The following is an 18,104-nucleotide window of genomic DNA, read 5'->3' as shown; positions in this document are numbered from 1 at the left end:
GTCAGCTTGAGCATGTCCCAAATTATATATCTCTTCCCTCTCTTATTCCCACTCTTATGTTTAACAGGGATCACATTTCAGTTAAATTTCAACACTTAAGAATAACTGTGTATTAATTACAGAATTAAATCAGTCATATTAAGTAGAACAGACAAAAAAACTACTAAGAGGGATAATGTATTAAGTTGTTCATTAACAGTCAGGGCTATGCTGATCAAGTCACCATTTCCCATAGTGTCCCTTTCACTTCAACAAGTTTCCATTTTGGTGTTCAGTCAGTTGTCACCGATCAGGGAGAACATATGGTATTTGTCCCTTTGGGACTGGCTTATTTCACTCAGCATGATGTGTTCCAGATTCCTCCATTTTGTTGCAAATGACTGGATTTCGTTGTTTCTTACTGCAGTATAGTATTCTAAAGAGTACATATCCCATAATTTCTTTATCCAATCTACCGTTGATGGGCATTTAGGTTGGTTCCAGGTCTTAGCTATTGTGAATTGAGCTGCAATAAACATTAGGCTGCAGACCGCTTTTTTGTTTGCCAATTTAAATTCCTTTGGGTAAATTCCAAGGAGTGGGATGGCTGGGTCGAACGGTAGGGTTATCTTCAGGTTTCTGAGGAATCTCCAGACTGATTTCCATAGTGGCTTGACCAGTTTGCATTCCCACCAACAGTGGGTTAGTGTCCCTTTTTCCCCACATCCTCGCCAGCATCTGTTGTTGGTAGATTTCTGAATGTGAGCCATTCTAACCGGGGTGAGGTGGAACCTCATTGTGGTTTTGATTTGCATTTCTCTGATTGCTAATGACCTTGAACATTTTTTCATGTGCCTGTTGGCCATTTGGATTTCCTCTTTTGAAAAATGTCTATTGAGGTCCTTGGCCCATCTCTTAATTGGGTTGTTGGTTTTGTTTTTGTGGAGTTTCTTGATCTCTTTGTAGATTCTGGTTATTAACCCTTTATCTGTTGCATAGTTTGCAAATATTTTTTCCCATTCTGACGGTTGTCTCTTCACTCTCCTGACTGTTTCTTTTGCAGTACAGAAACTTCTCAATTTGATGCAATCCCAATAGTTGATTTTGGCTTTGACTGCCTGTGCCTCCCGGGTCTTTTCCAGAAATTCTTTGCCTGTGCCAATATCTTGAAGGGTTTCTCCAATGTTCTCTAGTAACTTGATGGTGTCAGGTCGTAGATTTAGGTCTTTAATCCATGTTGAGTGGATTTTTGTGTAAGGTGTAAGGTAGGGGTCTTGCTTCATGATTCTGCACGTGGAAATCCAATTTTCCCAGCACCATTTATTGAATAGACTGTCCTTGCTCAAGGAATTAGTTTTAGATCCTTGATCAAATATAAGTTGGCTGTAGATGTTTGGGTTGATTTCTGGTATTTCAATTCTGTTCCATTGGTCTATCCTTCTGTTTCTGTACCAGTACCATGCTGTTTTGATTACAACTGCCCTGTAGTATGTCCTGAAATCTGGTATTGTGATGCCTCCGGCTTTGTTTTTGTTGTACAAGATTGCTTTAGCTATCCGAGGTCTCTTGTGCCTCCATATAAATTTCAGCACCAATTTTCCCAGATCTGAGAAGAAGGTCTTCGGTATCTTGATTGGTATTGCATTGAATCTATAAATTGCTTTTGGGAGAATGGACATTTTGATGATATTGATTCTTCCAATCCATGAGCATGGAAGATTTTTCCATTTCTTGGTATCCTCTTCTATTTCTTTCTTTAAGGTTTTGTAATTTTCATCGTAGAGATCTTTAACGTCCTTGGTTAAGTTTATTCCAAGGTATTTGATTGTTTTTGTAGCTATTGTGAATGGGATTGATCTTAGAAGTTCTTCCTCAGCCATGGCATTGTCTGTGTATACAAAGGCTGTTGATTTTTGTGCATTGATTTTATACCCTGCTACTTTGCCAAACTCTTCTATGAGTTCCAATAGTCTCTTGGTAGAGTTCTTTGGGTCCCCTAAATAAAGAATCATGTCATCTGCAAAGAGGGATAGTTTGAGTTCTTCCTTCCCAATTTGTATCCCTTTAATTTCTTTTTCTTGCCTAATAGCTCTGGCTAGAACCTCCAGAACTATATTGAATAGCAGTGGTGAGAGTGGACATCCCTGTCTGGTCCCAGATCTCAGTGGAAATGCTTCCAACTTTTCCCCATTCAATAGGATGTTGGCTGTGGGTTTTTCATAGATTGCTTTGATTGTATTGAGGAATGTTCCTTCCAAACCCAGTTTGCTTAGAGTTTTCATCATCAACGGGTGTTGTATTTTATCAAATGCTTTCTCGGCATCTATTGAGAGAATCATATGGTTTTTCTTCTGCAGTCTGTTAATGTGGTGTATCACATTGATTGTCTTGCGCACATTAAACCATCCCTGCATACCAGGGATAAATCCCACTTGGTCTGGGTGAATGATCTTTCTGATGTGTTGTTGCATTCTATTGGCGAGAATTTTATTGAGGATTTTTGCATCTATGTTCATCAGGGATATTGGTCTGTAATTCTCTTTCAGTGCTGCATCTTTTCCTGGCTTAGGAATTAAGGTGATGCTGGCTTCATAGAAAGAATTTGGGAGGATTCCCTCTTCTTCAATTGTTCTGAATAGTTTGAGAAGAATTGGAGTTAGTTCTTCTTTAAATGTCTGGTAGAATTCAGCAGTGAATCCATCTGGTCCTGGGCTTTTCTTTGTTGGGAGGGCCTTTATTACTGTTTCAATTTCTGTCTCAGTTATGGGTCTGTTTAGGTTTTCGATGTCTTCCTGGTTCAATTTAGGTAGGTTGCATGTGTCCAGGAATCTATCCATTTCTGATAGGTTTCCCTGTTTGCTGGCATACAAGTCCTTGTAGTAATTTCTGATGATTCTTTTTATTTCTGTGGTGTCTGTTGTTACATTTCCTTTTTCATCTCTGATTTTATTGATTTGGGTCTTTTCTCTTCTTTTTTTAATTAGTTGGGCCAATGGGGTGTCAATTTTGTTTATTTTTTCAAAAAACCAGCTCCTCGTTTGGCTGATTTTTTGTAATGTTTTTCTTGATTCAATCCTGTTGATTTCTTCTCTGATTTTAATTATTTCTCTTCTCCTACTAGATTTGGGTCTGGTTTGCTGTAGGTTTTCTAGATCCTTGAGGTGAATAGAAAGCTCATCTATTTGGTGCCTTTCCAATTTCTTGATGTAGGCACCTATTGATATAAACTTTCCTCTTAACACTGCTTTTGCTGCGTCCCATAAGTTTTGGTATGTTGTGCTGTTATCCTCATTTACTTCCAGAAAGTTTTTGATTTCTCTTTTGATTTCTTCTATGACCCATTGTTCATTCAGGAGCATGTTGTTCAATCTCCATGTGTTTGCGTATGCTCTAGGGATTCCTGAGTTGTTCATTTCCAACTTCATTCCTTTATGGTCTGAGAAGCTGCATGGTATGATTCTAATTCTTTTGAATTTGCTGAGACTTGCTTTATGGCCTAGTATGTGGTCAATCCTAGAGAAGGTTCCATGTACTGCTGAGAAGAATGTATAATCTTTAGCTGTAGGATTGAAAGTTCTGTATATATCTGTTAGATCCATTTGGGCTATAGTGTCGTTTAAATCTACTGTATCCTTGTTGATCTTCTGTCCTATTGATCTGTCTATTTCTGAGAGTGGAGTATTGAAGTCCCCCAGTACTATTGTATTGGGGTCTAAGTCTCCCTTTAAGTCCGTTAACAAATCTTTTAGATAAACCGGTGCCCTGTAGTTAGGTGCATATACATTGATAATTGTTATATCTTCCTGTTGAATTGATCCCTTAATCATTATGTAGTGTCTCTCTTTGTCTCTCTTAATGGTTTTTGTGGTAAAGTTTATGGTGTCTGATATTAAGATGGCTACGCCCGCTCTTTTTTCATTTCTGTTGGCATGGTATATCTTTTTCCAGCCTTTCACTTTCAGTCTGTATGGATCTTTGTTGGAAAGATGTGTTTCTTGTAAGCAGCAAATAGATGGGTTTTGTTTTTTAACCCAATCAGCCAAACGGTGTCTTTTAACTGGACAGTTCAGGCCATTCACGTTCAATGTGACTAATGATAAGTGGTAACTTTGCCCTGCCATTTACCAAAGATAAGTTCTAATATATGCTTTGAATTCCCTGTGATCTTTTGCTGTGAGCTTTCCTTCCTTGGTTTCCTTCCTTTACCTTCTTTCATATTGATGACCGTGTTTCTTTGTTTCTGTGTGTAACACATCTTTAAGCATCTTTTGCAGGGCTGGATGAGTGGCAACAAATTCTTTCAATTTCTGTTTGCTATGAAAAGTCTTTATTTCACCTTCATTCACAAATGATAGCTTTGCAGGATATAATATTCTGGGCTGGCAGTTGTTCTCTCTTAGTACCTGGGCTATATCTCGCCATTCCCTCCTAGCTTGTAGAGTTTCTGATGAGAAGTCAGCTGTGAGTCTGATTGGAGATCCTCTGAGAGTAATCTGACGTTTCTCTCTTGCACATTTTAGGACCTTTTCTTTATGTTTCACTGTGGAGAGTTTAATTACAACGTGCCGTGGTGAGGGTCTCTTTTGGTCGTGTTTATTAGGGGTTCTGTGAGCTTCCTGTACTAGGATTTCTCTGTCCTTCTCCAAACCTGGGAAATTTTCTGCTAATATCTCACTAAAAAGGCCTTCTAATCCTTTCTCCCTCTCCATGCCTTCAGGAACTCCTAGAACCCGAATGTTGGGTTTTTTAATAGTATCCTGAAGATTCCCGACAATATGTTTTAGATTCCTAATTTCCTCTTCTTTTCTTTGGTCTGACTGTATCCTTTCCTGTTCTCTGTCTTCTAAGTCCGATATTCTCTCTTCTGCTTCTCCCATTCTGTTTGTAAGGCTCTCTATTGTGTTTTTCATTTGATCTATTGAATTCTTCACTTCAGTCACTATCCCAGTTTCCTGTTGTACTAGTTGTTTCATTTCATTTTGATTCCTCCTTAATATTTCATTTTCACGAGAGAGATTTTCTATCTTGTCCATTAAGGATTTCTGTAGTTCAAGAATTTGTTTTTGAGAACTTCTTAATGTTCTTATCAATTTTTTGAGATCTGCTTCTTGCATTTCTTCTATGTCATCATCCTCATAATCTTGAATTGGGGTGTCTTTTTCATTTGAGGGCTTCATGGTGACTTCCTTGTTTTTATTACCTTGGTTTTTGCGTTTGTTATTTGTCATATTGGAGATATTTGGTTTCTTCACTGTGGTGCTTTTTCTTGTTATACTATGACTCTAGATTAAGTGGACTATCTGTTTTTGATGGAGCCTTAGGGCTTGAGATGGGTGTGGCCTGAGAGCTCTGTTTGGTGTGCCAAAGGTGACACTCCCAGGTTAGGCGTGGTAAACCTCTCTCTCTCTCTCTCTCTCTCTTTTTTTTTTGATTCAACAGGGAAGTTATTCTGCACCGCTGAACAAAGTTGGAGGTAGTTAGCAGGCAAATGATATACCCACAGGAGCCAGAGATCAGAAGCTCTTTCCCAAGGACCACACAGGGAATCTGTTCGGCCCTTAGAGTGGGCTCAAATTCTCCTTCAGTCTCCCACTGGGTTGCCAAAGTTACGGAATTGTAGCGTCTCTGGAGAGTGCTCACGTGAATTCCGTGAGTTCTCTCCCCCACCGTCTCTTTTTTCACAGTCTCCGTTCAGTAGCACCATAAATTTACTAAGTCCTAATCTCCTGTTAATTCGCCCCACCCAGAGTCAGGTTTTACTGCTAGGCTCAGGGCCGGTGCAGACCTGAGGTCGCTCTGCTTATGACGTATGTCCAAGATGGCGCCTGCTCTTTGTCTTGCTCGCCCTTGAGAGGTGAGCGGAGAGAGAGAAACCCGTGTCCATACCAGTCACCTTTTTTTTTTTTCCCTCTCTCTCTCTTCCAGTTAGCTTGGTGAAGTCCCCCCCGCCCCGGGGGTCGTTCCCTCTAGTCTCCTCTCTCCGCTTGCCTGCCGGTGTCTGGGGTTATTGAGGTTCGGCTCACCTCGCGTTCCAGCGCTGGTGTGTTGAGTCTGCCGCTGATGTCCCGAACTGTGGGCTCCCACGCTCTCCACGCAGGTCTGCTCCCCTTCCAGCGCCGATGTGTGGACTCGGAGCCCTGGACTTCCCAAGTCTCCCCGCTGTTGCACTCCCCTTCGAGCTCTTGCGCGCAGACCCTGCAGCTTGCGCAGCTCAGTCCCGTGGCTCGGCTTCCGCGGCTCAGTCCCGCGGCTCGGTCCTGCGGTTCGGCTTTCGCGCGCAGTGGGCGACCTTGTTCTCCCAGTAGGTCCTCCGATTCACGCCCACTGGATCCAGAAGGGTTTTGTCTGCAATATTTTCCTGGTTCTTTTTTCTGAGGCTACCGTAACTCCCCTTTTATTAAACTAAATTTTCCCGGACTATCGGTGCGCGCCCTCACTATTCCGCCATCTTGGCTCCGCCCTCTCAGTAATGTTTTGTAATTTTCATTGTAGAGATATTTCCCATCCATTACTAAATTTATTCCTGGTGTTTACATTTTTTTGTAAATATTGTGAATAGTGTTGAACTTACAAATTCTCAGTCATGCCATTGTTTGTGTATACAAAGGCTTTTCTTTTTTGTGAGCATCTTATTGCTGATTCAGTCTCTGTTTTGTTTATTGGTCTATTTAAGTTTTCTATGTCTTCATGACTCAATTTGGTAGATTGAATGTGTCCAGAAATCCATCCATTTCTTCTAGGTTTTCCAATTTGTTGGCATAGACCTGTTTGTAGTAATTCTTTTTGATTCATTTTGTTTCAATGCTATACAATCTAACACCTTATTTTTTGTCTCTGATTTTATTAATTTGGGTCTTCTCCCTTTTTCTGATAAGTTGGGCCAATGGTGTATCAATTTTGCTTTTTTTTTTTTTCTAAATCCAGCTCTGCAATTCACTGTTCTTTTGTTATGTTTATTTCAACTTTATTTCTTCTCTACTTTTAATTATTTTTCCCTCCTATTTGATTTGGTTTGTTCTTATTTTCCTAGGTCTTTGAAATGCATTTTTAGTCATTTAGTTGCTGTGTTTGCAATTTTTTCATGTACTCATTGCTATAAACTTCTCTCTTAACACTGCTTTTGCTATATCCTACAAGTTTTGGTATGTTGTGTTGTCATCTTCATTTGTTTCCTGGAGTTTTTTTTTTATTTCCTGGCACACTGTTCATTCAAGAATGTGTTGTTAGTGTTCATACTTTGCATATTTTCTACAATCCGTTAAGTTGTTAATTTCCAACTTCATTCCATTGTGGACAAAGAGATACATGGTATGATTTCAGTTTGCTTGAATATGTTGAATCTTGCTTTATGGCCTAGCACATGGTCTGTACTAGAGAAAGTTCAAGCACTGATGAAAAGAATGTGTATTCTGCAGCTTTAGGATGAGATGTTCTATAGGTGTCAGTTAGGTCCATTTAGTCCATAGTGTAGATTAGCTCTGTTGTTTCTGTGTTGATTTTTAGCCTAGTTGATCTGTCCATTGATGAAAGTGGGATGCTTAAGTCTCCTATTTTTATTGTTTTGGAGTCTGTGTCTCCCATTAAATACATTATCATTAGTTTTAAATAGCCGGATGCCCTGGAACTGGGTGCATATACATATCTCCCTGTTGAATGGGACCCTTAATCATTACATAGCACCCTTCTTTGTCTCTTTTAACAGTTTTTGTGCTAAAGTCTATTTTGTCTATTGTAATGGCTCCTCTTGCTTGTGTTGTCTTTACTTTCCATTGCCATGGAATATCTTTTTCTATCCTTTCACTTTCAGTCTGTGTGTATCATGTTGGTGATGTGCTTTTATTGTAGGCAGCAAATAGATGAGTTTTGTTTTTAATCCAGTCAGCCAGCCTGTATCTTTTAACTGGAGAATTTAGGCCATTTATATTCAAGGTTATTATTGATAAGTAATTATCTGGTCCTGCCATTTTTTCCCTTAAGTATACCTATTGTTAGTTTGGAATTTCCTTTGTACATTTACTATGATATTTTCTGCCTTCACTCTTTCATATTGCTGAATCTGTATTTCTGTGTATAGCAAGTCCTTAAGTGTCATTTGTAAGGCCTGGTGAGTGATTACAAATTCTTTGAATTTCTGTTGTTTTGGAAGGTCTTCATTTTACCTTCATTTATAAATGAGAGCTTTGCTGGGCAGAGTATTCTGGGTTTACAGTTTTTTTCTTTTAGTACTTGGACTGTGTTTCTCCATTCTCTCCTATCCTGTAACCTTTCTGTTGGGAAGTCAGCTGTCAGTCTAGTTGGAGGTCCTCTGCAGGTAATTTGGTCTTTCTCTCCTACACATTTTAAAATCTTTTCTTTATGTTTTGCTGTTGAAAGTTTGACTATAAGGGCCAGTTCTGTGGTGCAGTGAGTACGGGAATAAATCCTGGCTGTTCCATTTCCAACCCAGCTCTCTGCTATGGCCTGGGAAAACAGAAAATGGCCCAAGTTCTTGGGCCCCTGCACCCACATGGGAGACCTAGAAGAAGCTCCTGGCTCTTGGCTTCAGATTGATCTAGCTCCAGCCATTACAGCTACTTGGTGCGGGTGAACCAGTGGATGGAAGATCCATTCTCTCTCTCTCCCTCTCTGTAACTCTGCCTTTCAAATAAATAAATAAATCTTTTATTTTTTATTTATTTATTTTTGACAGGCAGAGTGGACAGTGAGAGAGAGAGAGAGACAGAGAGAAAGGTCTTCCTTTGCCATTGGTTCACCCTCCAATGGCCGCTGCAGCCGGCGCACTGTGGCGGGTGCACCACACTGATCTGATGGCAGGAGCCAGGTACTTCTCCTGGTCTCCCATGGGGTGCAGGGCCCAAGCACTTGGGCCATCCTCCACTGCACTCCCTGGCCACAGCAGAGAGCTGGCCTGGAAGAGAGGCAACCGGGACAGAATCTCGTGCCCTGATTGGGACTAGAACCTGGTGTGCCAGTGCTGCAAGGCAGAGGATTAGCCTAGTGAGCCGCGGCACTGGCCTAATAAATAAATCTTTTAAACAACTGCATGAGAGCAAAAAAAAAGGAAGTTTGGCTATAATGTGTTGTGGTGAAGCTCCTTTCTGGTCATGTCTGCACTTGAATGTTCCTATCTTTATTCAAATTAGGGAAGATTTCTGCTATTATTTCATCAACTAGGACTTATTATCCATTCTCTTTCCTCACCTTCAGGAACTCATAAGACACATGTGCTAGGTTGTTTGATAGTATCCTACAGATCTTGAACAGTATTTTCAGTTTTTTTAATTTTTCATATTTTTTCTTGTTGGTTGAGATATTTCCAAGGATTTGTCTTCTTTTTCTTTTTTTGTTAAGACAGTGGGAGAACCATTTTTAAAAAAATTTATTTATTTATTTGAAAGGCAGAGTTACACAGAGAGAGAGAGAGTTAGAGACAGAAGGAGAGAGAGTGGAAAGGGGGAGAGAGAGTGGGAGAGAGAGAGATATTCCATGTGGGGGTTTCCTCCCTAAGTGGCTGCAATATCCAGGACTGGGCCAAGCCAAAGCCAGGAGCCAAGAACTCCCTCAGAGTCTCTCGTGTGCCTGATAGGGGTCCTAGCACTTGGTTCATGTTCCACTGCTTTCCCAGGCACATTAGCAGGAAACTGGATGGGAAGTAGGGCAGCCTGGGCTTGAACCAGTGCCCATATGGGATTTGGATTCCCATGGCATGTTTCTAGCTTTACTCTTAGGGGTAAGTCTGAGTGAGCGTGTGCCAAACTGTGCACCTCCTCCTTCTCTTATTCCCACTTTTAGTTTTTTTTTTTAAAGATTCATTTATTTTACTTGAAAGTCACAGTTAGAGAGAGGAGAGGCAGAGAGAGAGAGAGAGGAGTTGGGGAGAGAGGGCTTCCATTCGCTGGGTCACTCCCCAGATGGTCAAAATGCTGGAGCTGCACCCATCTGAAGCCAGGAGCCAGGAGCTTCTTCTGGGTCTCCCATGTGGGTGCAGAGGCCCAGGGACTTGGGACATCTTCTACTGCTTTTTCAGGACATAGCAGAGAACTGGATCAGAAATGGAGTAGCTGAGTCTCGAACCAGTGCCCATATGGGATACGGGCACCACAGGCAGCGACTTTACCTGCTACACCACAGCGCCACCCCTCCCCCTCTTATTTTTAACAGGGATCAATTTTCCATTGAATTTAAACACCTAAGAATAATTGTGTGTTAATTAAAGAGTTCAACCAATGGTATTAAGTAGAAAAAGAAAATACTAAAAAGAATAAAATAGTAAGCTGTTCCTAGATAGTCAGGACAAGGGCTGATCAAGACATTGTTTCTCATAGTGTCCATCTCACTTCTACAGGCTTCCTTTTAGGTGCTCAGTTAGTTGTCACCGATCAGGGAGAACATATGATATTTGTCCCTTTGGGGCTGGCTTATTTCACTCAGCATGATGTTTTCCAGATTCCTCCATCTTGTTTCAAGTGACTGGATTTCCTTCTTTTTTTTTTTTTTTTTTTTTTTTTTTTACCGCTGTGTAATATTCTATAAAGAGTACATATCCAATCTTCTGTTGGTGGGCATTTAGGTTGATTCCATGTCTTAGCTATTTTGAATTGAGCTGCAATAAACATCGAAGTTCAGATAACTTTTTTTGACTTTAATTACCCTTGGGTAAATTCCAAGGAGTGGGATGGCTGGGTCCTGTGGTAGGGTTATATTCAGGTTTCTGAGGAATCTCCAAACTGTCTGCCATAGTGGCTTTACTAGTTTGCATTCCCACCAACAGTGGATTAGTGTGCGTTTTTCCTTACATCCTCGCCAACATCTGTTGTTAGTTGATTTCTGTATGTAAGCCATTCTAACCGGGGTGAGGTGAAACCTCATTGTGGTTTTGATTTGTATTTCCCTGATGTCTAGTGATCCTGAATTTTTTTCATGTGTCTGTTGGCTGTTTGGATTTCTTCTTTTGAAAAATGTCTGTTTTGGTCATTGGCCCATCTCTTAAGGACTTTAAGATTTTTTTAAATGGTGGAATAATATTCCCTTGTGTATATGTACCAAGTTTTCTTTACTCATTCATGTATTAAAGGACATTTAGGTTGATTCTCTATCCTGGATATTGTGAATAGAAGTATTGTACACCTTTTGTTAAATATATTTATAAGTATTTTATTTTTGATGCAATTGTAATTAGAATTATTATTATTTTTAAAAGAATTACTTTTATTTATTTGAAAGAGTTAGAGAGGTAGAGGCAGAGAGAGAGGTCTTCCATCCACTTGTTCACTCCCCTGATGGCAGATGGAGCTGAGCTGATCTGAAGCCAGGAGCTTCTTCCTGGTCTCCCACATGGGTTCTTAGGCCATCTTCCACAGCTTTCTCAGGCCGTAGCAGAGAGCTGGATCGGAAGGGGAGCAGCTGGGACTTTAACTGGTGTCCACATGGGATGCTGACGCTTCAGGTCAGGGCTTTAACCTGTTGCGCCACAACGCTGACCCCATAACTAGAATTATTTTATTAACTGCATTTTAGGTGTTTTATTGTGAATATATGAAAATGCAGTTAATTTGTGTATACTGATCTTACATTCTGCAGTCTTGCCAAATGCATTAATTAATTTTATAATTTTTAGTGGATTCCTTAGGCTTTTCTGTTCATAAGATCATATTATATGTGAATAAGGATAATTTTAATCTTATTTTCAAACCAGATGCCTCTGGCTAGAATCTCTAATGGAATGTTTCATAGAGGTGGTGATTGGATATCCTTAGCTTTTCCTGATCTTATGGTGAAGTCTTTCACACATGGCATTATAATGCTAGCTGTAGTGTTTTCATAGACACTATCATCAATTTTAGGAAGTAATCTTCTTTTTAAAATTAAGGTTTGTTTAAAAGGAGTGACAAAGAGAGAGGGAGAGACAGAGAGAGGAGTCTTCCATGCACTGGTTCATTCCTCAAATGCTTGCAACAACTGGGACTGGCCCAGATTGAAGCTGGGAACCCAGAACTCCTGCCACAGAGCTGGTGGGAACCCAAATACTTGAGCTACCATCCAGTGCATTTCAGGCACATTAGTAGGAAGCTGGATCAGAAGCAGAGTGGCCACCACATAAACTGTGATATGATGAGATATAGGCCTTCGAAACAGTGGCCCACAATGTCACAACACCTGCTCCTGAGGAAGTTCCCTTCTGTTCTTAGGTTTTGGGGCAGTTTGTCATGAAGATTTATCGTTTATAATTTGTCAGACAGTTTTCTCTAATGAAATGATCATGCGGTTTTTGTTTTCATTCTATTGATTTGATATATTAAATAAATTGATATTTAGATGGTAAACAATTTGCATTTCTAGTATAATTCCATTTGGCCATAGTGTATTAATTTAAAATATATACTGCTCTATACCAGTATTTTGTTGAGGAGTTTTTTTTTTTTTAATTTTTTTGACAGGCAGAGTGGACAGTGAGAGAGAGACAGAGAGAAAGGTCTTCCTTTGCCATTGGTTCACCCTCCAATGGCCGTCACGGACGGCGCACTGCGGCCAGCGCACCACGCTAATCCTATGGCAGGAGCCAGGTACTTCTCCTGGTCTCCCATGCGGGTGCAGGGCCCAAGGACTTGGGCCATCCTCCACTGCACTCCCAGGCCACAGCAGAGAGCTGGCCTGGAAGAGGGGCAACCAGGACAGAATCCGGCACCCTGACTGGGACTAGAACCCGGTGTGCCGGCGCCGCAAGGCAGAGGATTAGCCTAGTGAGCTGCGGCACCGGGGAGGAGTTTTTTTTATCAGAGATATTGGCTTCTTAGTTTCTTGTGATTTCTTTCATTTATCAGTGTAGTTAGAAAATGAATTGGGGAGTGTGCCAGGTTATATTTATTGGAAAGGTTTGTGAGGAATTGACATTTCCCTCTTTAAAAATTTTGTTGAATTTAGTGGGGAAACTGTTCATCTCTTTGTGTATGATTTTTTAAAATTCTAACTCACTCCTTCACTTGTTACAGTTTATTATCTGTGTTTTTTGACTCAGTTTGGTAATCCTTATCTTCTAAACTTTTTTCATTACCTCTATGCTGTATAATTTTTTGAAGTAAGATTTTTGAGCATATTCCTGTATAATCCCTTTTATTTATGTAAAGTTGATAATGACATCTGTTTCATTTAAATTCTACTAAATTGCGAATTCTCTTTTTATCCTATCAGTTTCATTGATTTTTGAAGGCTTTGAAAGAGTCTGATATTCCAGTGTTTGTATCTATTCTATATTTCATTACCTTCTACTTAAATCTTTATTATTCCCTTTCTACTATTTTTAGGTTTGGTTTGATTTTCTTTTTGTAGTATCTTAAAGTGAATGGTTAGATTACTTACTTGAGATCTTGTTTCCTCTTTATACAAGCCTTTTTAGCTATAAATTTTCCCCTAAGCATTGCTTTGTACATATACTTTAAGCTTTTGTGTCTTTTGCCTTTATTTCTATTAATCTTGGTGTATTTATGTTCTCCGTTCTGTTTTGGGGTTTAGACTGTTGTTTAATTTTCACATATTTGTGAGATCGGAGGGGGCACGGGTGGCTGTCTTGCGGACCGAGGACTTCCTGGCCAGGGGCGCCCGGCCTCCCTTGTTGCTGGCCACCAGCCCCTTCCTCTTGGCAACAGCGGGTCCGGCCTTGGGCGCGGCGGTGCGGGAGGCGTGCCGTGCTGGGTCCTTGCGCGCGGGGGCGTCGTCCTCCGGTGGTCGGGCAGACTTGGGCCGGGGGGATGGGGGACCTCCCCGGCTGGCACTGCAGTGCCCGTGCCCCCAACCCTGGCCCAGGATGCTCCTGGGAGAGCGGACACGTCCCAGCCCAGCCCCCGGATGCGTGGGCACGGGGAGCCACAGCGCCCACCCTGCGACCCCCTTGCAGACACCATCGGCAGTTCCGGCCCCTCTCTGACACTGCCCAATGGAGGCTGCCTGTCAGCCATGGGGCTGCCACCAGGGCCAGGCCTGGAAGCCCTGGAAAAGGCCCTGGTTATCCAGGAGTCAGGAGGAAGAAGCTCCGGTTCCACCCCTGACTGCTGTACCTGCTGGTGAAGCAGGGGGAGCTGCAAAAGGTGATCCTGATGCTGCTGGACAGCCTGGACCCCAACATCCAGAGCGACAGCAGAGCGAGCGCACGCCGCTGCACGCAGCCGCCCAGAAGGGCTCCGTGGAGATCTGCCACGTGCTGCTGCAGGCTGGAGCCAACAGCAACGCCATGGACAAGCAAAGGGGACACCTCTGATGGAGGCCGTGCTGGACACCACCTGGAGGTGGCGCGCTACACGGTGCAGCGAGGCGGCTGTGTGTACAGCAAGGAGGATGGCACCACCTGCCTCCACCAGGCAGCCAAAGTTGGGAACCTGGAGATGGTCAGTCTGCTGCTCAGCACGGGACAGGTGGACGTCCGTGCCCAGGACAGTGGGGGGTGGACGCCCATCATCTGGGCCACGGAGCACCAGCACAATGAGGTGATTCGCATGCTGCTGACGCGGGATGCCGACGTCACCCTCACCGACAACGAGGAAAACATCTGCTCGCATTGGGCTTCCTTCACTGGCAGCGCTGCCATCGCTGAGGGCCTCCTGAACACCCGCTGTGACCTGCACGCCGTGAAGTACCACGGGGACACGCCCCTGCACGTCGCTGCCCAGGAGAGCAACCACGACTGCGTGCTCCTGTTCCTGTCCAAGGCGCCAACCCCGAGCTGCGCAACAAGGAGGGGGACACCGCGTGGGATCTGACCCCGGAGCGCTCTGACGTGTGGTTCACGAAGCAGCTCAACCACAAGCTCTGGCTCGGGGTGGGCAATTGCGCCATCCGCACGGAGATCATCTGCCGGGATGTGGCTCGAGGCTACGATAACGTGCCTATCCCCTGTGTCAATGATGTGGACAGGGAGCCCTGTCCTGAGGATTACAAGTACATCTCAGAGAACTGCGAGAGTTCACCATGAACACTGACCCCAGCATCACACACCTGCAGCACTGCACGTGTGTGGACGACTGCTCCAGCTCCAACTGCCTGTGCGGCCAGCTCAGCATCCGCCGCTGGTGTGATAAGCATGGGCAGCTGCTCCAGGAATTTAACAAGATCGAGCGGCCCCTGATTTTCGAATGTAACTGCAAGAACCAGGTGGTGCAGAGCGGCATCAAGGTGTGACTGTAGCTCTACCGGACAGCCAAGATGTCTAGGGGGTCCACGCCCTGCAGACCATCCCCCAGGGCACCTTCATCTGCGAGTACATTGGGGAGCTGATCTCCAACGCTGAGGCCAACGTGAGCGAGGATGACTCTTATTTCTTCGACTCAGACAACAAGCCGCTTCATCAACCACCTGTGCGACCACAACATCATCCCCATCCATGTCTTCAAGCTCCACCAGGACCTGCGATTTCCACACATTGCCTTCTTCAACTCTGTCGCTCCCCCTCTTTGTGGAGGAACGACACAGGACCCTGCGCTGTTCTTTCGTCTGCTCGGCCCTCCCCGGGTTTGCTGCTGGTTCTTCCCGGGTTGGCTACTATCCCTTCCACCTCCGTGGAAGGGCAGTTCCCCCTGGCCACATTCCCCACTTCCGCAGGGGAGCGGCACACCGCCGGCTGGCTCTCTCGGGGGCTGCACAGGTGTTCCCCTTAGATGTTCCTCTTAGATGTTCCCGGTGCATGCCATCTCTCTCCTCCTTTATAGTCCTCCTCTGCCAATCCCAACTCGGCTGCCCACACGCCGAGTACGCTGCTCTCCTCCAATCAGGAGCAAGTCCTACAGTTTATTGGCTGAACTGGAGGCAGCTGTGTAGAAGCTGTTTTCTTCTCTCCCAGCGCCATATTGTGGGAGAGCAGATGCATAGAATAAGTCTTAATTCCAGTAACTTAGTCTAGTCCGAGTTGCTCCCCACAAACTCCTGCGACATCAGGACTGGAGAGGAGCTAGGATTTGACTATGGTGACCACTTCTGGGACATCAAAAGCAAATATTTCATGTGCCAGTGTGGATCTGAGAAGTGCAAGCATTCAGCCAAGGCCATTGCCCTGGAGCAGAGCAGCCTGGCCCGGATGGATCCTCACCCCAAGCTGCTGCCTGAGCTCGGCCCCCTGCCCCCTGTCAACACCTGAGCCTGGACCAATCCTGCCTCCCCCACCTCCACCCTGCACCCAGCAGCCTCCTCTACCATCTGCCCTCTCCTCTCCCACTACCCCGGCACACATTCCTGGACCAGAGACCCCAGCCTGGCCTTGGAAGTCTGACAGCCCCGTCCCCCAGAGCTGGTTCCTCCCTGGGAAGGGGGCTTCAGGGCTGGCCATCCCCTGTTCCCCATCCTCAGCTGACTTCTGATGAATTGAAATTGGGCCTCAATGCCAACTGGTTTCTTTTCGTTTTCAGTAAATGTTGGGTTTGGCAACAAAAAAAGTTTGTTTTTGTTGTTGGTTTTTTTCCCCCATATTTTTCTTTGAAATTCTTGGTATAATGTATCCACGACTTAGTATGTATCTAAGAAACAACACTTATAAGTTTATCAATGACTAAACTAAAAAAAATCCTGTGTACTGGTTTGCATTTGTATGAGTGGCATATTCTGAAATCTGCTGTGCTTGTATTGTGACTGTCACTATTTTTACATAATGCTATTTTACACAATGCCATGTTGTTACTCATAGCACTCTGACCTACTTTCATGTGGTAGGTTCTTCTCAGGAACTCAGTTTAACTATTATTTATTGACATATCATTGCCTCTGAAAAGATTCTACTGGCACAATTTATCATTAAAATTTTGAATCAAAAAAAAAAGAGAAAAGTATGAAGTTCACAACTGTAAAACAATGTAGTCCTCCATATATTCCTACGGACTTCTAACGGTACAGCTTAACAATTAGCCATAGGACCCCAAAATCTCTTAAACTAGCTGATATGAATAGCAGCTTAAGTGTTATAAAGATCAAATAGATAGGAATAAATGGTTAAAGAGATCATATAAGTAGAACTAAGTGATTGGAAATAAGAATAGACAGAATTAAAAAAGAGTGAAGACTCCCAACATGGGAAGCAGTCCATACAGCAGACTCATAGAATGACAATTGCTTTAAGTAGCACTGTGACCTCAGAATCAGCCCTTAGGGCATTCCAGTCTGGCTGGAAAGCCCAGAGGAAACATTTCAGGCATGCTAAGGCAAGACACTATGGAAAAAAATGTCCTACATAAAGGGCCCCTGTGAGCGAGACCCCAGTGGAAAGAAGTGGCCTCCAAAGAAGGGTGTACTTTTTTCTGAAGGGAGAAGAGAACTTCCACTTTGCTTATGGCCTTGAGCTAGTGGATGCAAAAGGCTTCCAAAACTGAGGTGGCTCATGTCAAGGGCCTTGAGTGATCACTGATGTCATACTTAAGAGTTATTTGTTAAATGAACAAGAGTCACTGTGCACTAACTTCCTATGTAGGACCTCTGTCCACAAAGAGTTGTATCATGAGACTTAATAGTAAAACTTGATCTCAAGAATCACTTCCATTTTTTTAAAGACTTATTTATTTTATTTGAAAGTCAGAATTACACACAGAGAGAAGGAGAGGCAGAGAGAGAGAGGTCTTCCTTCCAATGGTTCACTCCCCAGTTGGCCGCATTGACTGGAGCTGCGCCTATCCAAAGCCAGGAACCAGGAGTTTCCTCCAGGTCTCCCAAATGGTTGCAGGGGCCCAAGGACTTAGGCCATCGTCTACTGCTTTTCCAGGACATAGCAGAGAGCTGGATCTGAAGTAGAGCAGCTGGGTCTTGAACTGGCACCCATTTGGGATGCCGGCACTTCAGGCCAGGTCATTAACCCACTGTGCCACAGCGCCGGCCCCAAGCATCACTTTCTTTTAGTGTATTAAATGGAGGATATTATTATGTCTCATAAGTTAAATCTAAGAGCTCACAAAAGAGGTATCATCCTTAGGTTCATCTTTAAAGGCAATTAAGTTTTGAAAAGGAAAGGAGGGAGAGGAAGGAAGGGAAAAGAGAAAGGGGAAAAAAGTGAAAACACCTTAGAGAAACAATAACATAGAACAGCCCTTGTCTAGACTACTGAGGAAGAGTTCTGTTAGTTTTTTATTCGATTTTTTCTTTTTCTTTCTTTTTCTTTCTCA

At 43.3% G+C, this 18,104-nt stretch overlaps 2 pseudogenes; both read left to right on the top strand.

The window, feature by feature from the left end:
* LOC149120455 (septin-14-like) overlaps positions 1-18,104 on the top strand; it is a 142,239-nt pseudogene that overhangs the window by 8,304 nt on the left and 115,831 nt on the right.
* LOC103346835 (histone-lysine N-methyltransferase EHMT2 pseudogene) lies at positions 12,239-16,099 on the top strand (annotated as a pseudogene).

Source organism: Oryctolagus cuniculus, chromosome 19, assembly GCF_051225735.1.
Source record: "Oryctolagus cuniculus isolate XC-2025 breed Fujian yellow rabbit chromosome 19, ASM5122573v1, whole genome shotgun sequence".
Lineage (NCBI taxonomy): Eukaryota > Metazoa > Chordata > Mammalia > Lagomorpha > Leporidae > Oryctolagus > Oryctolagus cuniculus.
This window is presented reverse-complemented; position numbering and strand designations above follow the sequence as displayed.